Source organism: Neofelis nebulosa, chromosome 18 (assembly GCF_028018385.1).
Source record: "Neofelis nebulosa isolate mNeoNeb1 chromosome 18, mNeoNeb1.pri, whole genome shotgun sequence".
Taxonomy (NCBI): Eukaryota; Metazoa; Chordata; class Mammalia; order Carnivora; family Felidae; genus Neofelis; species Neofelis nebulosa.
This window is the reverse complement of record NC_080799.1, coordinates 45671078-45698888: the sequence shown is the minus strand read 5'-3', so window position 1 is coordinate 45698888 and position 27811 is coordinate 45671078. Positions and strand designations below refer to the sequence as shown.

General features: G+C 43.5%; 1 protein-coding gene and 1 long non-coding RNA gene across 3 annotated transcripts in view; one reads left to right on the top strand and one right to left on the bottom strand.

Moving 5' to 3' along the window:
- Positions 1–27811, bottom strand: part of IL9R (interleukin 9 receptor) — a 218714-nt gene that overhangs the window by 35038 nt on the left and 155865 nt on the right. The window lies entirely within an intron of this gene.
- LOC131500679 (uncharacterized) overlaps positions 1–27811 on the top strand; it is a 47798-nt gene that overhangs the window by 12239 nt on the left and 7748 nt on the right. For both annotated transcript variants that reach the window (XR_009256422.1, XR_009256421.1), the window contains exons 3-4: positions 4590–4677; positions 5041–5225. This is a non-coding gene — a long non-coding RNA (uncharacterized LOC131500679). The remainder of the gene's footprint in view (positions 1–4589; positions 4678–5040; positions 5226–27811) is intronic.

Sequence of the window (27811 nt, the reverse complement as noted above, 5' to 3'; positions counted from 1 at the left end):
ATATCTGTGTATCATTCATTATCCAGGATAACCACGTTTATGGAAAGCCATTCAATGACATGCTCGTTCAAGATCAGAAAAACACTTAATTTACATACCACATAATACAGTGGTATACACGTGTGTTATTATCCTAAAATATGTAAAGTAGATGTTTCTATGAAGTGTTTATCATGCATTCAGTTTTCTCTACCATGAATCCTATTATTTAAGCAATAGTAAGAACAACAAGAATAGGTACATGTCCATCACTAGTAACTAATATTAGAACTAGTCATATAATATCATGTGTTGCAAATATAAAACCATGATTACTAATAATCTTTTCATTCGTGATGGGTTTCTAGTTACCAGAAAAATTGGGAAGATATTATTGAGTCTCTACATACAACAGACTGTTTTCTGACTATTGATATTATATGAGTTGATACATGATCACAATCAATATCCTGTGAGATATGGTAGTATTAACTAAAGTTTATATTTGTATTCAGATTTCTTCGGGTTTAACTTCTGTCCCAGACTCATCTCAGCTGGCACATTACAGTCATCCTGTCTCCTTAGGCTCCACATGGCCATGACAATTTTTAGATTTTTCCATATTTTACATAATCTGCAAAGTTTTGAGTGTACGTGTGTAGAATGTATTTTGTAGAATGATCCTTGATTTGGATATGTCTAACGTTTGTTCAAATGCTTAGGCCAGAGTTACCATGTTTTGGAGCAGAAGATCCAGAGGCATAATGCCATCCATAATTACCACTTCACATAAAGGTTGTTCACTCCGAAGATTGGGGTCTTTTGTGGTTCCATACACATTTTAGGACTGTTCTAGTTCTGTGAAAAGTGTTGTTGGTATTTTGATGGAAATTGCATTAATTGTGTCAATTGCTTTGCTAAATATAGACATTTTCACTATATTTGTACTTCCGACCCATGAGTATGCAATGTCCTTCCATTTCTTTGTGTCATCTTGAATTTCATCACTGTTTTATACTTTTCAGAGTATAGGTCACTCACAAGTTTGTTTAGATTTATTCATAGATATCTTATTATTTGGTGTACAAGTGTAAATAGGACTGTTTTCTTAATTTCTATTTCTACTGCTTCAGTATTGTGTTCTACAAATACAACAAATTTCTGTACAGTGATTTGTATCCTGTGACATTGCTGAATTCATTCTAGCAGTTCTAGCAGTTATTGGGTGGACTCTTTAGGGTTTTCTATATATAGTGTCATGTAATCTGCAAAGTGTTAAAGTTTCACTTCCTCCACATTCGGAGTTGTTTTTATTTTAGTTTAGTTTAGACTAGTTTAGTTTAGTTTAGTTTAGTTTGTCTGCTGGCTGTAGCTAGGACTTCCAGTAATTTATTAAAAGTGGTAATAGTAAACATCCTTGTCTTCTTCCTGACCTTACAGGAAAACCTCTCAGATTTTCCCCATTAAGGTTGATTATAACTGCAGGGTTTTCATAGATAACCTTTATTACATTGATATATGTTTCCTGTAAACCTAGTTTAGGGGGTTATAATCCTGAGTGGATGTTGTACTTTGTCAAATGCTCCTTTATGCATGTATTGAAATGACAGTATGGTTCTTTTCTTTTAAAGTTTATTAATCTTGAGAGAGACAGAGCGTAAGCAGGAGAGGGGCAGAGAGAGAGGGAGACACAGAATTCGAAGGAGGCTCTTGGCTCTGAGCTTTCAGCACAGAGTCTGACATGGGACTCGAACTCACGAATTATGAAGTCATGACCTGAGCTGATGTCAGACTGTTAAAGGATTGAGCCACCAATGTGCCCCGTTCATATGGTCCTTATCCTTTCTCCTGTTGATGTATTGTGTCACATTGGTTGATATGCAAATATTGAACCACCTTTGCAGCTTGGGAATAAATCCCACTGAATTGTGGGATATATTTACACTTGTTATATCTTCTTTTTGGATTGTACCCTTTACTGTTATACAGTGTCCTCCTCTGTCTCTTGTTATGTACTTTTTTTAAGTGTATTTTTTTCTAATACAAGTATTGGTACTCCAGGTTTCATTTGACATTAATGTGTGCAATGTTTCTCTATTCTCTCACTATCATTCTTGAGGTGTAAGTGGGTCACTTATAGGCATATAAATCTGTTTTGTTTTTTCATCCATTCTTACACCCTACGTCTCTAGATTGGAGCATTCACTCCATTTACCTTCAAAGTAATGATTGATATGGATGTACGTATTGCCATTTTATTGCCTGTTTTGTTGTGGTTTCTAATGATTTTCTCTGATCCTTTCTTGCCTTTCTTTCATGTTTTGCTTATTTTCTTTAGTGATATATTTTGATTTCCTTATCTCTATTCTTAGCATATTTATGATTGGTTTTAGTATATGGTTACTGTTATGTGTTTACATAACCTCTTCTGCATGTAGCAGTTTGTATTAAGTTGATGGTCATTTAACTTCGCACCCATTATTTTCTCCTCCCTAGGTTTTTGGTAGACGTTATTACAATTCGAATTCATTTCTCTGAGATCCTTAACTGATTTTTTTGCATACATATTCATTTTTTACTTGATTTGTGTCTTCTACCTCTAGACTGTCACTGTTGGTCTCTCCTTTCCACTCAAATAATCCCTCTTAGTATTTCTTGCAGGAAGGGTTTAGTGGTACAAACTCCTTTAGTTTTCGTTTGGGAAAGTCTGTGTCTCCTTCCATGTTTAAGGATAGCCTTGCTGGGTAGAATATTGTTGGCTGCTGATTTTTCCATTCACCACTTTGAATATGTGATGTCACTAGCTTCTGGCTTGCCAAGTTTCTGTTCAGAAATCGGGTAGCTCGCCTTATGGGTCTTCCCTTCTAAGTTAAGGTCTTTTGTCTTGCTGCTTTTAAGAGTTTTTCTTTAATGTCACTGTGATTTGCAAGTTTGGTTATATTATGTTTGTGTGTTGGCCTGATTTTGTTGATGTTGATGGGAGTTCTTTAATCTCCTGGATGTGGATATTTGTTTCCCTCCCCCAATTAGGGACGTTTTCAGCTATTATTTCCTCAAATAAATTTTCAGCCCCAAATTCTCTTCCTTCTGGGAGTCCTACAATATGAATATTATTATCTTTCTTGTAGTCACTAGTTCCCTTAGTCTCATCTCACGTTGCAGAATTCTGTGCTCTCTCTTTGGTTCAGTGTGATTAATTGCCATCACTCAGTCTTCGAGGTCGCTAGTTTGTTCGGCTGCTTCTTCCATCCCTCTGTTCATTCCAGCTAGCTTGTTTCCCCTTTATTGTGTCCTCAATGTGTACTGTGTTATATCTTATCTCTATGTCAGGGGTCTCACTCTTCTACTCATTTCACAACTCCAGTGAGTATCCTTGTGATCATTGCTTTAAATTCAGTATCAGGTATGTTATTTATATCTGTTTGGCTTTGATCTCTCACTGTGACTTTGACTAGGTCTTTCATTGTGGGTAAACATCTCTGTGTGTCCATTTTGTCTGTCTCTCGGGCTCTATTTCTCTGTGTTAAGAAAGTTAGCTGTGCCTCTTGATCTTGAAATTAACGACGGTATGAAAAAGAGGTCCTGGAGTCCTCAATAGTGCACATATCCATTTATAGGACCTGGACCTTCAGGAGGATATCGCATGGGTATTGCTCATTCCATGCTGTTGTGTCTGTGTTACTTTTCCTTTTAGTGTAGATGTCCGCACTGATTGCATGCCTGTTGTGGGCTGAGCTTACACTCAGTAGTGTCAGTGGGACTCAGGCAAGCCAGCTGTGAGGTAGTATGCCCGCTGAGTAACTTGGGACCAGTGCAGGAGTGTTAGCAAAATTGCACAGAGCTACTAGTCCTATGCCAGATTTCCTGATGTCCTTTGGTGGCTGGGGGCTGTGGACCAGCGGTGGAAGCTAGGGGCTTGAGGATATGCACAGAGCATGTCTGTGCCTGGGGATATGTGGCTGGGTGTGACAGATGAGTTTACCTAGATATGCAGAGCTGGGTGAGGTGCAGATGTGCACAGCGTGCTGTGGCAGCTATGCATGCAGCTTGTTGGATAGGGTGCCCTTGTGGTTTTAAGAATGTTTGCCCTGAGACCAGCAGACTTGGTGTGATGAGTCCTCCTGTGAACCCTTGGGACTGGCGCGCTGCTAATGGGTTAGTTAACAAGTGTCTGTGCAGCCTCGCCCTCTGGTGGGTGCTTCTATGCTTATTCTGGGAGGCTGGGGGAGAAGAATGGTGTCTGTGAGCTCCCTCATTGTTGGATAAGTCCCCCAACACACTCAGTAATCAGCATGAATGCATCTGTCTCCTGTTGCCTCTGCATTGTGTAAAATGCCATGTTTACATTGCCTCTCTACACAGGCAGGTACCTGGCTATCACTCATCCTCCTCTATCACCCAGTGCTGGGCCAGCTGACCTCCAAACCTCCAGGATCTAAACTCAAGGGAATTCAGCCCCTCTGGGTTTTAATGCCAAATGTTATGGAGATTGGTCTTCACTGTGTGAGCTCCATGGTGTGAGGGCTCACGTTCTCTGCCCATTCTGCAGGCAGCCAGACTCTACCTTTCTGGCCTTCGTAACCTTTCTAATGCAGGTTCTCTCTATTTAGGTGTGGAGTTTCTTCTGCCAGTCTTTGGATTGCTCTCTGTTTCATGGACTTGGGTGTGGATATTATGTAGTTGAACACATGGGACAAGGTGAGCTCAGGATCCGCTTACTCTGCTATTATTAATTTTTTAAGTGTTTTATTATTTTGGATTTTTGAGACATGGGCAGGCAGACTCATATCACCAATGCACTTCAGGATTTGAAAGGAACTTTGCAACATTTGCTTCTAGTATTTTACGTTTTGAAACTCTCTTTAATGAGGTATAATTTACATATAACAAAGCCTCAAGTTAAAGGGTATAATTTGATGAGACATGAGGGTACAGGACCATGGGTAGAGCACCATGAAATCACATATTTTCTCCCTAAACCTTTCATCACAATCCCTTTGTGTCTAACGCTAATGTTGCTTTTGAAGTAAGGACTAATTTTTTTTTTTTTTTACTTTTCAGGTATTTCCCAGGTGTCTGAAAGCCTGCATTGAGCTGAGCCTTAAGAGAGATGTTTGGAATTCATTTTTGAGAGTAGACAGCCAGTCCAAGAAAGCTTTGTAATTGGCTCTTAGATTTAAGTTGTGAGAGATTGTGGATGCCTTGAGTGTGCGTGGATCTAGATGGCGGCCTTGTTCTGAGAACAGGTGAGCTGAATACCTAACCTGAGTTTGAGCAAACTGTAGTTTTTCTTTGGAGGCTTTATGGGCATTTTAAAACCAGAAGTTTTCCCAGGGGGGTGCTGTCTTCGTGTGAAGAGGCACGAGCCGGGGAGCAGAGACGCAAATCATCTACACACTGTAACAAAGTCGAGCCTGCAAAAACACTTTCCATCATCCAAATCAGCCTTTAAGGTTTGTGGGAAACGTGCAGCACTCTGTGGAACCCGGGGAGGTCGCAGTCCAGATGCATTGTCATTCCCTGCGTGTCAAGGTAAAAAGATACTGGCTATCCTTATCAACTAGAATGCTAAAATCTACACCACATGGGTCGTGTAGAGTGAAAACGTTGCTTTCAGGAAGAGTGGATGTTGGTAGAGTGTGAGGTTTGGGAAGAAGGGGATGTCGAGGGATGACAGTGCTGTTTCTTTCTCGGAAGTCCTAGACAAAATACTATCCACAGCAGTTGGGTTTTCTCACAGGTATAATAGAGGTGTTATATGGACTACTGCAGAGGATCATGAGACCATGAGCCTTGTTACATTCTATTATGATGTTGATGCCTTGAAGGTCTTCTGAATTTAAAATATATTAATACTATGGAGAAGTTTTGCAAGGTCAGCTTGAATCTTCACGGGAGGTACACTGTGGATTCTGCCAATATCAGTTGAAGATTTTGCCCATAAAGAGGATGGTAGCTGATCCAATAGGAATAAATGATCAGTACCTCCAGACTCAGCTATAGGACCAGCACAGACACAGCACAGAAAAGGTGCCAAAGAATCATTTGTTTCCCCTTTTTGCTATTTTGGTTACTGTTGTCAAATTATAGGTCGAGGATCTCAAGTTCAGAGTATCTGCACATTATTTTAGAAAATCCTTCAAAGGATCCTCTTGTAGAATAGAGATTCCTGGTCTCCTGAGGGAGGCATTCAATCAGTACTATCTTAAAATTATATCTATATTGTTAAAGAGAGGGTAAATGGTCAAAATTTCCTTATGTAAGAGTTGTAAGTTAGGTGCCAACCTTCTGGCCCTGAAAGGCACTGAGAAAAGCAAGTTCTTGCAGACTTGCCCTCTGAGGGCTCTTCTCAGGAAAAGCCACCTGTTAGACCCTCATGCCCTCCTTATCCAGGATTGTCAGAGATGAAATATCTTCCCCTCGAAAGGAAGGCACACTCAATGTATCTATTGACTAAAATGCTTCAAGGTGAATTTGGTCCCATTAAGGGTCCATTTTCGTTGCAATATTCTAAGCAAATAAGAGGACCTGAGCAAACTTGCAGACAACCGTGAGCAATATATACAAGTGTTCCAAAACCTAACCCAGGGTGCTGGGGAAACAAAAAGACACAGGCAATCCCTAACAAATGGGAATCTAACACCCTTTTACTGTTTTTCCTAATACATTCCGGTTACTGTAACTGTATGTGGGGGTTACTCTCTCATTCATTTCCTGGGTCAATGATTATGGTGGTTAGAGCTAACGGTCTCTTGTTGGTCTCCCTCAGAATGGAGGCTTTCAGGAATATTCCCAAGCCGCTGCCAAAACTCCTTTTAATCAGTGGAAGTTCTCTGTCTTCTCTGTCCTGACATGGACTGTCTAATTCCACTTGTTGGTGGAAAAAAAAAACTGGCGTCTGCTCAACTGTTCAAGTTGACAGACTTTAGGACCAGGAGACCTCTCTCTGCCCTCTAGGCTTTTATCTGCCTTTGGGTTTTAGGCAGAATCTGGCCTCTTCTGCCTTCTCCCACTTCCTGTTTCTGCACCACCTTGGGTGAGGCCTGCATAACTGGCATCCTCAATGCCTCAGGCACCATTGGTTTCCCCTCCCACCCTCTAATGTCAGGGAGTGAAGAGCATTCCCTTGGGCCACCCACTTCAGATCTCCCAACCAGTGTCCCAGGTAAAAACTGACAATAGGGAACACATTGAGTGTCTTTTTAATGGATTCAAGAGAAATTTATTAGGTATGTAAACAAATTTAAGTTTTTTGGCTTAATTAAAAGTTGAGTTGTCAGCACTAAATATAAAACTTTATTCTATCTAGATTTACTAAAGTTCAAATAAGCTCATGTTATCTATGTTGCAATTTGTTAGCAAAATGATGGTAACATAAAATGATGGTTAATTCTTTCTCAAAGATTTCATGGGTAATTTTGAAGATAGCTTTGAAAGTCTTTGGTAACCTGAAATATATAAGTTTTGCTAGGATGATAAATTGAAATTGAATTCATTGGACATCTAGGTCTTTTTCAAACAAGACAAAGTGCTAAAGCTTTGATTGATAAACATAGGTTTGTGCTTTTGACTTGTTATTGCACAGAAACAAAGGATATTTGGGTCTTTCGGAAAACATGCTTTTGCTTAATTGATAAATTTGCCATCTGCAGAATTCTGCTGTAACAGTTTGTACTTGGTTACTACTTAGTTTTCACTGGAGACTAAGGTTTGTAAGAGTTAAAATTCTGCTTAATGTAATGAAGATGGATAAAGATAAGAAAGTTATTATGAAGAAAAGTAGGAGATATGTAAGAAAGATATAAGGAATGGGAATACATGTTTGTTGATGGTAAAAGAAAGTAATTTTGTCCCAAATGAGACAGGTTGTTTGGAGAAAAAGGGCTTAAGTCACAATCTGAAAGCAAAAGAAAGTTGTAGAAGGTTTGTGAAGGTAAATCTTTGGAAATAAATTTCATATGTGCTCAGGATGGACTAGGGTTCAAATAAATGGATTTTAAAATACAGTGGTATAAGATTAAAATTCTGTCCTAGTCTCTGTTACAAAAGCAAAGGTTTCTTGGATTGTCGGTATGCTTTTGAGAAACAAGAAAAGAAAAAAGGTAAGCAAAGTTTTGTCCCCACTTTTGTCTGTCCCAAAAGGTGTAAAAATGTGATTTTAACGAAAAGAGCAGAACAGCATGCCCGTTTGATGACCATAATATATACAGGGCGTGTTCTAGAATACATAGGAGCCGATTTGCTACACTTAGCCTAGTGTCTGCCAATTTGTAGCAACCTAGATACTCTAAATGGCTGGAACGTATATCTGTGGGCACTGCTGAAAAAGGCAAGGAAATAGACCTGTACTTTGGCCCTTTTAGCCCTCTTGGCAGCTTATTTTATCCTAAAAAAAATATGGTTTTCGCAAGCCTATTAAAATATATTTGTAAAGTCGATTACTCTTGGGCCAAAATAATATTAGTGCATCCTTCTACAACCAGGGAATTATTTCTTGGTCGTAGTCGATACCCCCAAAGTCCTGCAGGTGGAAAAGAGAGGGATAGGAGAAATCAGGGAAGACAAGGTCAATTCTGGGAGGTAGGGTCAAGCCTGGATAAGAGTGACTGCTCCCAGCATCTCATGAGACTGACAGAGCTTTTGGCTGCCAGTCAAATAGCCAGACAAAATGCAGGGCCAGGAGATAAGGCTTCTTCTCCTGTCCAACTATCAGGGTCAGGACAGGAGGCTTCTCCTGGCCAGCTATGGAAAATTAAGTTAAGGGATGCCTCTTCCTCCTTTCCCTATAGATGGGCATTTCCCCAACCAAAGCCAATCCTCCTGTGGGATGCATTCTGAAAAGTTGGGATGATTTCGATCCATAATTTTTGAAAGAAAAAGATAAAAAACAACTCATTAATTATCATGGGGTTGAAGACCCTATAGGTAACTTTCAGTTTCCTTGGGACCCAGGTAATTACATCCCAAGATCCTACCTGGGACTATGACCATCCCATTAAGAAATGGTATTGCCACCACTTCCAAGCTTGTGCTTTAGAGACATTAAGGAGGTCTAAGGTTAAACCCTTAAATTGTGTTAAAGTAGCCACTATTTTACAAACACAAAATGGACCCGATGGCCTTCCTAGAGAGGTTGAGGAGGCTCTCTTTAAATATATGGCTATTTCCCCTGATACCCCTGAAGCTGAGATGATTTAAAATGACAAATTTGTCACTCAATTGCCCCCAGATAGTCATAGGAAGCTGAAAAACTTGGCTATTGGCCTGGAAGGGATGCTGGAGTTGGTCTTTGAGCTGCCAATTGGGTACATTACAACCGAGATGAAAACAAATCAAAACAGGGGCGCCTAGGTGGCACAGTCTGTTGAGTGTCCGACTTTGGCTCAGGTCATGATCTCGTGGTCCATGAGTTCAAGCCCCACGCCGGGCTCTGTGGCGATAGCTCAGAGCCTGGAGCCTGTTTCATATTCTGTGTCTCCCTCTCTCTCTGACCCTCCCCCATTCATGCTTTTTCTCTCTCTGTCTCAAAAATAAATAAACGTTCAAAAAATTAAAAAAAAAAAAAACAAATCAAAACAAAACAACAGGAAAGGAGCCTTAAGAAAAATCTGAGGCTTTAGTCTTGGCCTTACACACTATGTCAGAGGAAGATGGACACAAGAGGCAGGGCTTGAGCTGTGGCCTAAGCACAATGTTGTTGCCTCCTGTCTGTAGACAGAGAAGGTGGGGGAAGGGAAGAAGAGGACTCAGAAGCCCCGTTTTGTCTTTTCAATCTATGCTTGCATCATTTAGGTTGTAAATTGTATTTGGAGAGATGTAATTTTTGATTCTTGATAGCATTTGGAATCTTCAAAATACCTATTGAAATAGGCTTCTCATTCAGTTTTGTCAAATTTAGAACCATAGTTGTTCAATTTAGCTTTGCGAAAATTAAGTTTGAGATGACCAAAAGTTCCCCATTATGGTCATTGAAGTTCTAAATTATTTCTGGTTCAGTCAGTCTATTCATTTATAAACGTGCGTACAGAGAGGGGCCATAGTTTTTAAACATAAAACCATCCAGAGTCCCAGTAGGCAGGATGCCCTCAAAGCATTTTGATGTCTGAGATCCCCTTTCTTAGAAATTTTTCAGGGATTGCCTGTTTCCAGAAGGAATCAGACCCAAGGCCAGCACAGTTCCAGAGAGAACAGTCGGGCCCCAAACAGATCATAGACTGAAAGATAACACAGTTCCAACCAGCAGTGTTCCAATGGGAACAATCCAGTTGCAGAGGGAAACAGGAACAAAGGCCTTCACTATTCCAACTAGCACAGTTCGGACTGGAAAGGTGTGATTGTGAAAAGGACTCAGACTGAGGGCTAGCCCAGTTCCATTAGGAGCAGTCTAATTCAAAACAGGAATTAGACCAAAAGCTAGCACAGTGCCTTTAGACTGAAGTTCAGATGAGTACCCATCGAGATGATTTAAAAAAAAATCGTAATAGATCGCAAATAAATCCTGAAAAACTGAGACAGGAAGTGTGTAGCTTGAAACCAGGATAAAACTTGTCCTTAAAACCCCAGGGTAGGCATGAAAGCAGCTCAGAAATGTCCATGGGTACTGCACCTATTTGCTAGCCAGCTCTGGAGCAGTTGGGGTCTTCTCTGGAGCCCACTTCTGATCACCAAGAGTTGTCAGCCTTAAAAATACAAACCGCCGGTTATTTTACCAGAGGAAGATGTTTTTATTGAGGAATGAAACAGAATTGTAATCTGTGACATACAAGTTGTGGCAAAACCATAAGCAAGTACAGGAAACAAAGGAGGGGAATGCTCTTTTTAGGGAGAAAAGAGGTAAGTAGGAAAGGCTGATAAAAAGTCCACTGGAGTAAAATGGGGGTTTGAAATGCAGTGGCTTCTCATTGTCTGAGCTGTTGCAGAGATGGTGGTGGTGAGGAAAGAGTTTCTTCCCTGTGGCTGGAGTAGTAGATGAGTATCCACATGCAAGGTCAAGTCTTTGTAAGGTCAAGGCCTTCTCTTCCTGTTGTGTCTACAATTGATTTGCCATGGTAGGGTGGGAGAGCGGCCCCTACCAAAACATCCTGTGTCCATTTTGTCAGGTTTCCCATTTCTAATTTACACAATTTCACACATGTTTTTGATGAAATGTGAAAATTTTTTGAAGGTTTGAGAGAGCGAACGGCTAAGAAAGAATTCTTGAGATGTCTTTGGTGCAAAAATGTGATTTTTTTATAGCACAGGGACAGGATCCGTGGGCAGACAGAGCTTCATTGGGAATTTTTTATTTTATTTTTAAAGAGTGAGTACAAGTTGTGGGAAGTGAGCAGAGGCAGAGGGAGAGGGGAGAGAGGGGGTTAGAGAGAACCCCAAGGAGACTCCATGCTCAGCCTCGAGCCTGAATGAGCTCTTCCTAATCTGGAAGAGCAAACATTAGAGAACAAATAACGTTTCAAACAAAAGTCATAAAAATCATATTTTTTTCACTTCATTTAGTGTCATGTGGCTAATCTTTTGTTCAGTTTGAATGTAGCTTTTTAGTTCTAGAAATTCTTGCCCATTTCACTTTTATGACTTTGAAGATAACAAAAAGCTGTATTTGTTTTTTTTTAAAGTTCTTTTTATGAATCTCCTTGAAGATGAAACTTATTTTGCAAATGACAAATGACTGTAATGCCCTTGACAAGAAAATTCAGTTATTTCTGTGACACAGAACACTTCAATAATCAGAATATCAAGTGATGACCTTATTACCAAAGCACATTAAAGTTTCCAGAATTTCATATATATATTGGAACACTTGCAGCATTTACCCAAGCAATACAACCTAAGGTTTATAATTATTTGTTTGAGAGTTCTTTCCAAGTAATTTAACATACCAAATAAAAAAGCCTAATTAGTCAAAAGGACTTCATTTACAATTCACATTATGAGGAAGATTGTTAAAACCCTCAGAGAGTTTTACATTTATTTATTTTTGAGAGAAAGAGAGAGAGAGAGAGAGCACAGGTGGGGGAGGGGAAGGGAGAGAAGGAGACAGAGAATCCAAAACAGGCTCCAGGCTCGGAGCTGTCAGCGCAGAGCCTGATGCGGGGCTCAAACTCACAAACCGTGAGATCATGAGCTGAGGTGAAGGTGCATGCTTAACCGACTGAGCCACTCAGGCATCCCAACCCTCAGAAAGTTCTAATGTACATGTCTAAATAGGATTATGGTTAAATATAAAACTTAAAACTTATTTATTTAGCCAACGTGGCAATAAGATTTTAAAAGGAAATATGTAGGGTTATATAGCTGTGAGTAAAACTTAGCTCCTTATATATTGAGAAGTTTTAACCTTTTTTAAGTAACCAAAGACCTGATAAAGACAAAACATAGAAAGTTTGGTTATCTAGGGAGACAAAAGAGAAGAAAAAAAACAACTTTGTTTACATTTTTTTCATCAAGAGCCGACCAACAATCCAAGAAACCTTTGTCTTTTTTAACAGAGAGAAAAGCAAAATTTCAATCTAATACCAGTGTACTTGTTAAAATCCATTTATTTCAACCTTGTCCCAACAGCACATAAAATTCATTTCCAAAGATTTCCCCTCATAAAACTTTTACAACCTTTTTTTAAACAAATTCAGAGATGCTTTCCTCATTTCCATAAAATTTAATTACATTTAGCAGAAGAATATTAACTCTTAGAAACCTAGGTCTCCAGTGAAAACTAAGTAGGGACCATTTGTGAACTGTTACATCATAATTTTTCTAGATCTGAAATTTTAAAACAGAGGTTTTTCCATAGTAGAATCTTTCAATAAGGCACAAAGCATATTTACCAAGAAACCCAAGTATCCTCAGGCTTGTGCAATAAGAAGCTGAAAGCACAAATCTACCTTCCATAAACATTGCTTTCTTATTTTATTTCATTTGGAAAATACTTAGATACCAATGAATTGAACCCAATTTATCACTTAAGTTAGCAAAACTATAAAGTTTCAGGTTACCAAAGCTCTTGATAGCTATCTTAACAATTACTCATGAAAACTTTGAGACAGATGACATTAACCATCATTTCAAGTCATCTTTTGTTAACAAATGGCCACAGAGATAACAGGAGCTTATTTGACCTTTAGAAAGTGTTGGTAAAGTTTCACATTTCATGCTGACAACTCCAAAGACATGTCTATCTTAATTAAACCAACAAACTTAATTTAGTTTAAATACTGAGTTTTTTCTACCTGTGCCCAATTAAAAGTCAACCAATTTGCTCCCCATTGTCAATTTGTACCTGGGACATTGGTAGGGAATCTGAAGTGAGCATTTAAAGTCCAAGGGGGTGCTCTTTGTTCTTTGACAGTGAAGGCAACAGGAGGAGCCAGTGGTGCCAGAGGCACCCAGGATGGTATAGGAACCAGTTAGGCAGGCAGTACCCAAGGTGGTGCAGTAACAGGAAAAGGGGGAGGGGAAGGCTGGGATGGGAGACCATCCTCCCGCTTCCAGGAAGGCTGGAGGCAAGTCAAAGCCCAGAAGGCAGAGAAAGAGCTTTTCTGGTCCTAAAGCTTGTCAGCTCAGACAGATGACCAGATGCAGATATTTTTTTTCCCACCAACAAGGGGAAACGGGCAGTCCATATCTGGCCAGAGAAGACAGGGAATTTTCCTAAAACAAAAGGAGTTTTGGCAGCTGCTTGAGAATATTCCTTAAACTCCCTGTCCCAAGGTAGACTCACCAGAGACACTTGGCTCCAATTATCATAGCCATTAACCTGGGAAGTGAAGGAAGGAGACGCTCCCACTTACAGCTAGAGGAACCTGAGTCTGTAAGGAGGAAGGAAGAATATCAGCATCCTCTTTGTTAGGGATGACCTGTGTTTCCTCCAGCAAGCTGGGTTTATTCAGAGGAGATTTGTTGAGACAATCAGCCAATATATCAGGAGGGAATTTATCAGCCTGGTTAGTGGCCAAACACATTCTGCAAGAGACCCTTAGAGCGGGGTCCTGATTTAGGGCCACTCAGGCTTGGACATAGGGTACCTCAGTCCATGTGCCCTATTTCCTGCAGAAGAGATCTAACAGAAAGTTATACTGAAGCTTAATATGCCATTAATGGGCCATTTTTCCTCATATCCTAAGGAATAATGAGGTCTTGCAATGTTACAGAAGACCAGTACTTTTGTAAGCCTTGCAATCCTAATTGGTTGCAGTGAGTTGAAAGGTAGGCCAAAGGGGAGTCCTTGGGAACCAATGAAGCAGGTAGAGAAGGTCCATTACCAAAAATCCACACCATACGCGCCCCTGCTCCCAACCTCCCACCCCCCCAAATCCTGGGTGGACTCCCACACAGGATATGTCTTTGACACTAGGAACCTATGTATGATATACCATAGATTTCATTTGGGTTCACTCTTGGATTGTACATTCTGTTGGATTGGACAATTTTTGATGACATGTATCCACCATTATGCTATCATACCCACTAGTTTCACTGCCCTAAACGTCCTCTGTACTTCACCTATTCATCCCTCCACCTCCCTCTTTCCTAAGCCTTGACCGTCACTGACTTTTTTACTATCTCCATCATCATTCTTTTTCTAGAATGTCATATAGTTGGATTCATAGTGTATGTAGCGTTTTCAGAGTGGCTTCTTCCACCTAATAACATCTGTTTAGGTTTTCCTCCATGATTTTTCACAACTTGATACCTCATTTCTTTATAGCCCTGAATAATATTCCATTGTCCGGATGTACCTCGGTTTTCTTTCATTTTTTTCTTATTTTTTTATGTGTTTTTTTTATTTATTTATCAGAGAGCGAGAGATAGAGACAGAGACATAGCGTGAATGGGGGAGGGTCAGAGAGAGAGGGATACACAGAATCCGAAGCAGGCTCCAGTCTCTGAACTGTCAGCACAGAACCCGATGCGGGGCTCGAGCCCACAGACCACAAGATCATGACCTGAAATGAAGTCAGACACCTCAAGTTTCTGTGGCTCCACATCCACGACAGCATTTGGTGTCATCAGTGCCCTAGATTCTGGCATTCTAACAGGTGTAGTGGTATCTCACTGTTGTTTTTATTTGCATCTACCTTGTGACATATGAGGTAGAGCATGTTCTCATATTCTTATTTATTATGTGTATATCTTTCTGTTGAAGCATCTGTTAAAGTCATAGCCCATTTTTTCTCTCAGGTTGTTTTCTTACTGTTGAGTTTGAAGAGTACTTGGCATATTGTAGATAACAGTCCTTTACAGGTGTGTGTTTTACAAATATTTTCTACCAGTCTCTGGATTCTCTTTTTGTTTTTTGATGAGATTGACTTCTTATTTGGTTTTGCTCCTTAATTTTGTATTTGAAGCATTGGAATCCAAAACTTAATACTAGGGTTGAGAAAAGAAAGGGTTGAGAATACTAGGGTTAAGAATTTGCCCTGAAAACATCTTATGTATTTTAGCTTACTTTATGTAATAACATTGAAGCTATAGTTGCAACTATGTGCTCATTCCTGGCATAAAGACATACTGAGTCAAGTGTTGATGCAGGAGAGCTTGTATGCAAATTTTCTGACAAAAATTATGTGTCATCCGTACTTTAATGTTTTGAAATCCATTCCTAATTGTACAATACTGTCATGAAAATGGTTCTTTTTAAAATTTTTCTTTGGAGAGACAGTGCACATGAGAAGGGGGAGGAGCAGAGAAGGAGAGAGAAAGAATCCCAAGCACGTTCCATGCTCAGTGTGGAGCCTAACGCAGGTCTCCATCCCATGACCCTGGGATCATGACATGAGCCAAAATGAAGTCAGATGCTCAACCAACTGAGCCACTCAAGCAACCCAAAAATTGTTCTTGTTTAATGAACAATATTTAGAGGCTTCAGAAATGTTATCAGGTTATGGAATCTGCTCATCTTCTTTTTTCTTAAAGGACTTGTCACATCATTCCTACTGTTCATTTTCTTTCCCTCAGATGTTTCTGATCGAACTCTATGACACCCTCCATTGTCACTTTATGAATGATTTCAATACTTTCCAGCATCAGTCCTCTTAGCATCCTGAAATCTCACACTCATAGACCATTGGCAGCAGAGGCCAGCATCAAGAATGTTACAAGGAGGGTGAGGAATAGCCACTTGAATGAATTAGAGAGGAATACATGAGAACATTACCCAAGGACAAAACTTTCTAGGGGAAAGAATTTAGTGTGTTTTCAGTTGTACAAGGTTTAGTTGGATCCTGGGAGAAGCATTACTTGGTCATTGCATTTGTGTGGAGGTTACATGTGAGTTTAGGAAATGTGTGTGGTGCTGTGCTGATGCATGACAAAGCCATCACAGTGATCAGTGGTACATGCAACAGGTTCCATAGGATATATCATTGGGTCAGTGGCCAGTGCTGGTTCACTCAGCATCATCCTACCCATGGATCCTAATGAGGATCCGGATGATCCCTTCCCCATGGTTCAGTCTGAAGCAACTGACTGTTTAAGGGCTAAGGTGAAATCTTCTAATGCCCACACTACCAGGGCCACGATAGTTGCTGCTTTCATCCCTTCTGAGATGGACAAGGCCTCTCAGGACTTTTCTACTCACTTCTCAGGAGGAAGCCTGTTTGAGGGAGCAAGGGAAGATCTCATCAGCCCTTCTTTGCTGCATCACAGGTGGGATCAACACCTGACCCTTCTAAGTCCCTGCCTTCTTGTTCTCTACTATAAGGGGCTTTAAGAATGTTTAGTGGTCATTCTGGGAGGACATACCAAGTGGGAGACCCGGGGAGCCAACTAGGTGGCAGGAGGTGTCCTAAGCATCTTGATGTGGTAGGTGGTTCCATAGATGAATGCACATGTAAAAATTGTGTTGAGCTGTGTCACAATATGTGTGCAAATTAAATTGTGTATTTTATAAACTCAAATAGTATTTTGAAAACAATTTTGATAAGAATGAAGAGTACTTAAAAGCAAGTGCATCTAGCAGTGATGGTTGTAGAACCTTATGAATATACTAAAATCCACCATGATAAATTTCATGGTGAGGAAATACCTTTTTCTCTAGTTTTCTAAAAAGAACTAACTGAAGTACAAAATATCTACATAAAAGTGCTCAATGAATTATCCCATGGTATGTCAATATGTCAATTAAAATATCCAACCTGGAGTGATTCTGTGATCATTACAAGTTGTTCAGCTTCTCTGGAGCTTCAGATTATTCATCCTCCACTCAGAGTGTTGTCTTACTGTGACAGAGAAGGAATGGATGTTGGGTGACAGTTATCATCTTGGCTCTAAGTGGCCTGGAAGGTCTAGACCAAGCCCACCTCTCAGTGACCCCTGACATCCAACCCCCAACACTCAGTAGTGTGTGCATGACCCTTCTGAGAGTTCCTCTGGTGCGAGCTGCCCCCCTTCCAGGCACCCCATCTCACCTGGTAAAGTCCCATTTGTCCTTCAGATGTCAGGGCAAGAAGGACTTTTTTAGGGAAGGTATCATTTTTCTTCTAAAATTGGTAATTTCCTTCTAAATGTATCTTCATGGCCTTATCTGGTCCTTCCCTTAATAGCACATATTTTCGTTTGTGGCTATTTTCTTACTACATGGTTATTAGGTTAATTTTTTTCCTCTGCTGTATCTGATTCCCATGAGGCTGAGCCATGTGTTCTGGTTCACCACGATGTACTTTGCTTAGAAGAGAATAGGATTTCTGTTAGTACGCATGGAATGAATGAATGAATCAGAAGCTTGGATACAGACAAGGATGAGGGGAACCTTTGAATGTTCCTTCAGTTGTTCCTTAGCACACGGGAAAACTAGGTCTTGGATCTCAAGTTCAGAGTATCTCCACATTATTTTAGAAAATCCTTCAAAGTATAAGAAATGTTGACTCTGTTCATACCTCTGTGTTACCTGCCTACACGTTGGAGTGAGGCATATTTTTTTTAAGTGTATTTGTTTATTTTGAGAGTGCATGGAGAGGGAGGGGCACAGAGAGAGGAAGAGAGAGAGAATCCCTAGCAAGCTCCACACTTCGCATACAGCCTTATGTGGGGCTTGATCCTATGAACGTTAAGATCATGACCTGAGCCGAAATCAACTGTCAGATGTTTAATTGACTGAGCCACCAAGGCGCCCCTAGAGTGAGACATTTTCATTAACCTGAAAGCTCATAAGCTGAGGTAGTAATACAATAGCAATAGAACATGTACGAGGCAGTCTTCAACTTCAGATCAGAAAATCTTATTGACTTTGTTGCAATTACAGTCCATGTGTCCAAAAACATGCAGCCTAAACATGAGAATGAAACAGGTGATAATTCCATTCTGAGCCCAAACACTAGCTGGTGACATGGGACAAATTACTTCACCATTTGAGTCTGTGTTACCTTAGAGAACCTGGGAAATTAACTGTGTACTTTCTAATCCTTTATGAAGTGTAAGAGTCATGATGTGTGGAAATGAATCTGCACCACGCTTGCATACTGTAACAGCTTAATCTGTGGTAACCTTCTTATCATTTTGAGAATGTAACTTACTGAGAGCATGGACCCTGCTGTTTTTCTCTATGGTGTCCCCAAGACCATGAATCATGTCTGACACATAGCAGGTAGTTAACGTTTGTTGAATGAATATTTGGCAGTCTTGGAGAGAAGACAGAAGGAGGAATGGGTCATAATTGTAAAATAAAGTGATTTTTCTAGGAAAAAGTTTACATTATCCTACAGCACCCCATTTCCATGTATATTTAGACAATAGAGAGTCTTTTCTTCTTTTTCCTAAAACATGCTCATATAATGAGGAATAGGATGCAGAACTTTCCTGAAGGTTTCAGATGAAGCCCCAGAGCTCAGGGAGGACTAAACCTGTGTCCTCTTCCCTGACCAGAGGCAGTGAGGTAAGAAACTTTGGGGAGCATGTGACTATCATGTTTCTTTTTTTTAAATGCTTATTTATTTTTGAGAGGGCACAGATAGTCAGAGTGTGAGAGGAGAAGAGGCAGAAAGAGAGGGAGACACAGAATTTAAAGCAGGCTCCGGGCTCTGAGCTGTCAACACAGAATGCAATGCAGGGCTCAAACTCACAACCTGCTAGATCATGACCAGATCTGAAGTCGGATGCTTCACCCACTCAGCCACCCAGGTGCCCAGTAACTGTCATATTTACTACATGGAGTGTCCATTCTTCATATATGGGGCCCAAGACAGAGGCAGGACACAGGTATCTGGGCTCCCTGAGATAGTTATCCTACATACAAAAGTAAGATGTGACATTCCAAAATATGACACTTGATGGCCTGGGTCACCCAGCCCTGCCAGCTGCTCAGAAACTGAGAAGGAGTCATTGATCCTCCAGGTGCTGAATCGGGCCAGTGAGGTGGATAATGCCCTGATGGAATATCTGGCCGTAGCTTAATCAGCTCTGTTGAGCAGCTGGACCCAATTCAAAGGGAGGTAGGGACGAGGACACAGAGGGCATCATGGCTATGTCTGGGCTCCTGGAAGGCAGGTGCAGGAAAAAGATTTTCCGGGCCATATCTCCCCAGCCTCCCACCTAGGGTGGAGGGAGGGCAAAGTGCATGTGCATGTGCATTTACACTGTGTGGTCACCAGAGGGTATTGTGGCCCTAACTGTGTGTGACAGAAAATGATGCTTGTGAATGTTGCTTCTGCTGCTGCTGCCAGTCTCCTACTAAATGAACCCTTACTATGTGCAAGCTCATTTCCTCCTCACAACTCCCTAATTCATTAAGGATTCTGGTACACTTTTTTAATATCAAAGAAACATTAAGAGATTAAATAACTTGCCCAATCACAAAGCCCTTAAGTGGTGGAGGTGGAATGGTTATCTGAGAGGTCTGACTTCAGAGCATGCATTCATTGATTCAACATGTGTGTTCTGAGTACTCACTATGTACAAGGCCCTGTGTCGTGTAGGTTTATGGTTGTAGGGTTATGGTTAGAGTTGGTATGAAGTTTAAGTCGAGGGGCATGTTTAGGATCACGGTTAGTGTTAGGGGTAGGACCCAGGAGGTTCCAGGCAGTGAGACCCTAGCAGAGAAGTTGTCTCCACTGAGGGCTGAGGAGAGGCTGCATGGGAGTCTTCAGTTCAGACTTAGTTTTTTCATGCCAGGATCGCCTCCCATGTGTGTCACTCTTCAGTTGGGCCTCAGCAACCTTGTGGAACTCCATGCCGGCAATGGAATTGACATGATGATGTTCCGATTCAAATCTGAACAATACTGTAGGGATCGGTCCCTATGTGCGTGGTGTTCTCAGAGATAGGAACCGGATACCCATTGGGAGGGAGCCATAGATAGGGTGAGGGTTTGGCCCAGGGATATAAGAAGGGCCGAAACGACACCAGTCCTGTTGTCTCCATGGAGGGCTGAATGAGGGCCCATGAATTCGTGCGGGTCAGGTGTAGTGTTAGCGTTAGAGCTGGAGTTGAGGTTGAGGTTGATGTGTATGTTTCTGGTCACTATTAGGGTTGGGATTACTTCCCAGGTGGCTTCAGTTGCTGATCCACAGAGGTGCAGTGGTCTCCCCGGAGGGCTCAGCGGAGGGCACATGGGAGGGTGTCAGTCATGCTTAGTCTTTGTGTGCCAGGGTGAGCCATCTTTGTGGGCCACTCCTTGGTTGAGCCTCAGAAACCCCCTTCTGCAACCGCATCTGGGTTTGGGGTATTACATGGGTGATATTCCACCTTCCATGCTGAGTAATCTTGCTCACCTTCTGGAACCCATGTGTGTGGTATCCTCAGACTTAACAAATGGGTCTTCATTGGCAGAGAGCCTTAGTTAGACTAAGGGTTCATTCCAGGGCCGAAATCAGGGCTGAAGCTACACCAGTCCCGTTATTTCCATGGTGGGCTGAATGAGGGCCCATGTACGTGTGAGGGTTAGGTGTAGAGTTAGCGTTAGATTTGGGGTGAGGTTTAGGTTGAGGACTATGATGTGGGTCACAGATAGGGTTAAGGGTAGGTCCAAGGAGCCCCCAGATGCTGAACCCCTAACAGTGCAGTGATCTCCATGGAGGGCTGAGTGGAGGCTGCATGGGAGCCTTCAGTTCAGACTTAGTCTTTTTGTGCCAGGGCCAAACTCCCTTGTGTGCAACTCTTTAGTTGGGCCTTAGCAACCTCCTTGTGCACCTCCATCCTGGCAGTGGAAATGACATCATGATGTTCCAATTCCATCCTGAACAGTAGTGCATGTGTTTGTGCCCTATGTGTGTGGTGCTCTCAGAGTTAGGAAGTGGATTCACATTGGAGAGAGACATAGCTAGGGTGGGGGTTCGATCCAGGGATATACGCATGGCCTAAGAGACACCAGTTCCATTATCTCCATGTAAGGCTGAATGAGGACCCATGCATGGTGCAGGCTAGGTGTAGGGTAAAAGTTAGAGGTGGTTTGAGGCTGAGGTTGATGTGTATGTTTCTGGTCACTATTAGGGTTGAGCTTATATCCCAGGTGGCTCCAGGCATTGAAGCACCAGCAGTGCATGGTCTCCCCCAAGGGCTCAGGAGGGTGCATAGGAGGGTGTCTCTCATGCTTTGTCTTTGAGTGCCAGGACGACCCTCCTTTGTGGGCCACTCTTTTCTTTCCTGTCAGCAAACCCCTTCTGCAACTCCATTTGTACATTTGATATTACATGGTGATATTCCACATTCCATGCCCAGTAGTTCATCTCCTCTTCTGGACCCCATGTGTATGGTATCTTCAGAGTTAAGAAATGGGCCATCATTGGGAGACAGCCTTAGTTAGAGTCAGTGTTCTTTCCAGGGCGAAAAGCAGGCAGAATCTCACCAGTCACATTACTTTAATGGTGGGATAAATGATGGCACATGAGTGGGTGAGGGTCAGGTGTAGGGTTAGCATTAGAGTTGGGGTAAGGTTTACGTTGAGGAGTACAGTGAGGGTCAAGATTAGGGGTAGGGGTAGGTCTAAGAAGGCCCCAGATTCTGAACCCCAAGCAGTGCAGTGGTGTCCCTGGAAGGCTGAGTTGAGGATGCGTGTTAGTGTGCCGGGAAGTCTTAGTCTTGGGACCTAGGGCCTGCCTCAGCTGTGGGCTACTCTTTGGTTGGGCCTCAGCAACCCCCTTGTGCAGCTCCCTCTGGGCTTTTGAAATTACCTGGTGATGTTCCACGTCCCTTGGCAAGTACAACTGCACCGTCTCTGGATCCCATATGCGTGGTAATATCAGACTTAGGAATTTGGTCGTCATTGGGAGAGACCCTTAGCAGGTTTAGGGTTCAACCCAGTGACGTAGAGAGGGCTGAAGCTACACAAGTCCCGTGATCACCCTGGAGGGCTGATGTGAGGTATTATGCGTGAATGCAATTCAGGAGTAGGGTCATGGTTAGACATGGTGTGATGTTTTGGTTGAGGGGTATGGTGAGGGTCATGGTTAGTGTTAGGGTTAGGACCCAGGAGGTTCCAGGTAGTGAAACCCTAGTAGTGCAGTAGTCTCCATGGAGGGCTGAGTGGAGGCTGCATGGGAGCCTTCAGTTCAGACGTATTCTTTGTGGGCCAGGACCAGCCTCCCATGTCTGCCACTCTTCAGTGGGACCTCACCAACCTCCTCGGGCAGCCCCATCCTGGCAGTGGAAATGACATGATGATCCTCCAATATCATACTGAATAATACTGCATGGGTTTGTGCCCTATGTGTGTGGTGTTCTCAGAATGCAAAACTGGATTCCCATTGGGAGGGAGCCATAGCTAGGGTGAGGGTTCGGGCAAGGGACATAAGTGGGGCTGAAGCCACACCAGTCCTGTTATCTCTGTGGAGGGCTCAATCAGGGGCCATGTACAGCTGTGGGTCAGGTGTAGGGTTAGCGTTAGAGTTGGAGTGAGGTTGAGGTGTATCTTTCTGTTTATTATTAGGGTTCGGCTTATGTCCCAGGCGGCTCCAGGCGCTGAACCACAGGCAGTGCAGTGTTCTCCCCAGAAGTCTCAGTGAATGGCCATGGGAGAGTTTCAGTCATGCTTAGTCTTTGAGTTCCAAGGCGAGTCTCCTCTGTGGGCCACTCTTTGGTTGAGCCTCAAAAACTGCTTCTGCAACTACATCTGGGCTTTGGATATTACATGGTGATATTCCATGTTCTTTGTCAAATAATCCTGCTCCTCTTCTGGACCCCATGTGTGTGGTATCCTCGATGGGTCACCATCGAGAGAGAGCCTTAGTTAGAGTAAGGGTTACGTCCAGGGCTGTAAGCAGGGTCCAAACTACACCAGTCTCGTTAAGTCCATGGAGGGCTGAATTAGAGCCCATGCATGGGTGAGGGTCAGGTATAGAGTTAGAGTTGGGGTGAGGTTTAGGTTAAGGACTATGATGAGGGTCATGGATAGTGTTATGGAGAGTTCCAAGGAGGCCCCAGATGCTTAACCCCTAGCAGTGCAGTTGTCTCCACAGAGGGTTGGGTGGAGACTGCATGGGATCCTTCAGTTCAGACTTAGTCTTTGCGTGCCAGGACCAAACTCCTATGTGTGCAACTCTTTATTTTGGTCTCAGAAACCTCCTTGTGCAGCTCCATCCTCGCAGTGGAAATGACATGATGATGTGCAAATTCCATACTGAATAATACTGCAGGGAATTTGGGCCCTGTGTACGTGGTGTTCTCAGATTTACGAACTGGATTCCCATTGGGAGAGAGCCATAGCTAGGGTGAGGGTTTGGACAAGGGACATAAGCAGGGCTGAAGCAACACCAGTCCCTTTATGTCCATGGAGGGTTGAATGAGGGCACATGCAAGGGTTCCTGTCAGGTGTATGGTTAGCTTTAGAGTTGGGGTGAGGTTGAGGTTTATGTGAATGGCTCTGGTGACTTTAAGGGTTGGGGTTACATCCAAGGTAGCTCCTGGTGCTGAACACTCAGCAGTGCAGTGGTCTCTCCAGAGGGCTCAGTGGAGTGCACATGGGAGGGTGTCGGTCATGCTTAGTCTTTGAGTGCCATGGCGAGCCTCCATTGTGGGCCACTCTTTGGTTGAGCCTCAGCAACTGCTTCTGCAACTACATCTGGGATTTGCATATTACCTGGTGATAATCCGTGTCTGATATCCATTAATCCTGCTCCTCTTCTGGACGCCCCATGTGTGTGGTGTCCTCATACTGAAGAATTGCGTGACCATTGGGAGAGAGCTTTATCTAGAGTTAGGGTTCAATCAAGGTGCATGAGCTGGACTGAAGTGACAGCTGTCCTGTGATCTCCCTGGAGTGGTGCAATGAGGGCCCATGCAAGAATGTGGGTCAATTATATGATTATGTTTAGAGTAGGGGTGATTTTTATGTTGAGGGGTACGTTTAAGGTCACGGATAGGGTTAGGTCCAGAAGGCTCCAGCATGGATGTGGTCTCCCAGAAGGGCTGAGTGAAAGCCCCATGGATCGTGCTGGTCAGGATTTGTCTGGGAAGGCGAGGGCAAGCCTCTGGTTTGGGCCACTCTTCAGTTGGACCTCAGCAACCCCCTTGTGCAGCTCCATGAGGGAATTGGGAATGATATGATTATGCTTCACATTCCATGCTGAGTAACCCTGCACTGCTTTGGGCCCCAGCTGTGTGGTCTTCTCAGAGTTAGGAATTGGATCTCCATCGTGAGTGTACCATAGCTAGGGATGGGTTTTGAACCAGGGACATATGTGTGGCCAAAGCGACACTAGTCCCATTATCTCCATTTAGGTCTAAATGAGGGACCATGCACAGGGTGTGCATCATGTGTAGGGTTAACGTTAGACTTAGAGTGAGTTGAGGATGATGTGTAAGGTTCTGGTAAGTATTAGGGTTGGGTTTACGTCCCAGGTGGTCTCATGCACTGAGCCATCAGCAGTGCAGTGGTCCTCCCAGAGGGCTCAGTAGAGGGCACATGGGAGAGTATGGGTCGTGCTTAGAGTTTGCGTGCCAGGGCGAGCCTCCTTTGTGGACCACTCTTTGGTTTAGCCTCAGCAGCCCCTTCTGCAATGACATCTGGGCTTTGGATATTACATGGTGATATAATCCTGCTGAGTAATCCTGCTCCTCTTCTGGCCCCCATGTGTGTGGTATCCTCAAACTTAAAAATTGGGTCATCATCGGAGAGAGCCTTAGGTGGAGATATGGCTCGGTATAGTGACATAAGCAGGGCTGAAACTATATCAGTTGTGTTATCTCCATGCAGGCCTGAATTAAGGCCCATGCGCGGATCGTGTCAGGTATAGGTTTAGCATTAGAGTTAGGGTGAAGTTTAGGTTGAGGATTATGGCATGGGTCATGCTTAGGGTTAGGGTTAGGTTCCAGGAGGCCCTAGGTGCTGAAACCCAAGCAGTGCAGCAGTCTCCCTAGAGGGCTCAGTGGAGGGCGCATGGGAGGGTGCCATTCAGGCTTAATCTTTAGGGGCTAATGCCAGCCTCGGATATAGGCCACATTTTGGTTGGGCCTCAGCAACCCCCTTGTGCAGCTCCCTCTGGGCTTTGGAAATTACCTGGTCATTTTCCACGTTCCATGCCGAGGAATCCGGCTCTTCTGAACCCCACGTGTGTGGTCTCTCAGATTTCAGAATTGGATCACTATCGGCAGTGAGCCATAACTAGGTTGAGGGTTCATGCCAGGAACATTGATAGGGCCAAGGTGACACTAGTCCCCTGTTTGCCCTTCAGGGCTGAAATGGAGGCCCATGCGTGAATGCTAGTCAGGTGTAGGGTTATTTTTAGAATTGGGGTGAGGTTAGGTTGAGGAGTATGGTGAGGATCACAGTTAAGGTTAGGGGTAGGGCCAAGGAGGCCCCAGATTCTGAAACGCAGGCAGTGCAGTGGTCTGTACGGACAGCTGTGTGGAAGCTGCATGGTAGTCTTCAGTTCAGACTTATCCTTTGTGTGTCAGGGCCAGCCTCCCATGTGTACCACTCTACAGTTGGGCCTCAGCAACCTCCTTTTGCAGCTCCATTCTTGCAGTAGAAATGACATGATAATGCTCCAATACCATCCTGAATAATACTGTAGGGGTTTGGGGCCTATGTTCATGGTTTTCTCAGAGTTAGGAACTGGATCCACATTGGGAGAGAGACTTAGTTAGAGTTAGGGTTTGGTCCAGGGCCATAAGCATGGCTGAAGCTACACCAGTCCCGTTGTCTCCATGGGGGCTGAATGAGGGCCCATGCAAGGGTGCGGTTCAGGTGTAGGGTTAGCATTAGTGTTGGGGTGAGGTTGAGGTTGAGGAGGACAACGAGGATCTTGGTTGTGTTTAGAGTTATGTTCCAGGATTCCCCAGATGCAGAACCCCTAGCTGTGCAGTGATCTCCCTGAAGGGCAGAGTGGAGGGTGCATGGGAGGGTGCCGTTCAACTTAATCTTTGGTTGGCAGGGCCAGCCTCAGTTGTGGGCCACTCTTCAGTTGGGCCTCAGCAACCCCCTGTGCACCTCCCTCTGGACTTTAGAAATTACCTGGTGATGTTCCACTTTCCGTGGAAAGTAACACTGCACCGCTTCTGGGCCCACGTGTGTGTGGTCATATCAGACTTATGAATTTGGTCCTCATCAGGCGAGAGTCTTAGCTAGTGTTAGGGTTTGGCCCAGAGACATAGATAGGGCTGAAAGGATAGGAGTCCCATGATCACCCAGGAAGGCTGAAGTGAGGGCCAATGCACTAATGCATGAAGGTTTAGGATTATGGTTAGAGTTGGTGTGAACTTTAGGTTGAGGGGTGTGGTGAGGGTAATCATTACTGTTAGGGTTAGGTCCCAGGGGGTTCCAGGAGGTAAACTCCTAGCAGCGCAGTGGTCTCCACGGAGGGCTGAGTGGAAGCTGCATGGCAGCCTAAAGTTCAGACTTAGTCTTTGCGTGCCAGGGCAGCATCCTATGTGTGACACTCTTCAGTTGGGCCTCAGCAACCTTCTTGTGCAGCTCCTTCCCAGCAGTGCAAATGAAATGCTGATATTCCAATTCCATCTTGAAGAATACTGAAGGGGTTTGGGCCCTATGTGCATGGTGTTCTCAGAGTTAGGAACTGTATCCCCATTGGGGGAGAGCCATAGCTAGGGTCAGGATTTGGACCAGGGACATAAGCAGGGCCGAAGCGACACCAGTCCCATTATCTACATGGAGGGCTGAATGAGCGCCCATGCAAGGGTGCAGGTCAGGTGTAGGGTTACCTTTAGGGTTAGGGTGAGGTTGAGGATGATGTGTATGGCTCTGGTAAATATAATGGTTAGGTTTTGTCCCAAGTGGCTCCAGGCGCTGAAGCACCAGCAGTGCAGTGGTCTTCCCGGAGGGCTCATTGGTGAGCATGTGGGAATGTGTGGGTCATGCTTAGTCTTTGAGACCCAGGGCGAGACTCCTTTGTCGGCCACACTTTGGTTGAGCCTCAGGAGCTGCTTCTGAGACAACATCTGGGCATTGGATATTTCATGGTGATATTCCATATTCCATGCCGAGTAATCCGCCCGTTCTTCTGGACCCCATGTGTGAGGTATGCTTAGACTTAAGAATCGGGTCACCATCTGGAGAGAGCTTTAGGTAGAGTTGGGTTTCAGACAAGGGCCATAAGCAGGGCTGAAGCTACCCCATTCCACTTACCTCTATGGGGTGAAAAATGATGCCCAGTGTGCAGGTGAGGGTCAGTTGTAGGGTTAGAGTTAGTGTTGGAATGATTTGAGGTTCAGGGTATGGTGAGGGTCACGGTTAGTGTTAGGGTTAGGGCCCAAGAAATTCCAGGCGGTGAACCCCTAGCATCACAGTGATCTCCACGGAAGGCTGAGTGGTGGCTGCATGGGAGCCTTCAGTTCAGACTTAATCTTTGTGTTTCAAGGCCAGCCTCCGTGTGTGCCACACTTCATTTGGGTCTCAGTAACCTCCTGGGGCAGCTCCATCCCGGCAGTGGAAACGAAATGATGATGTTCC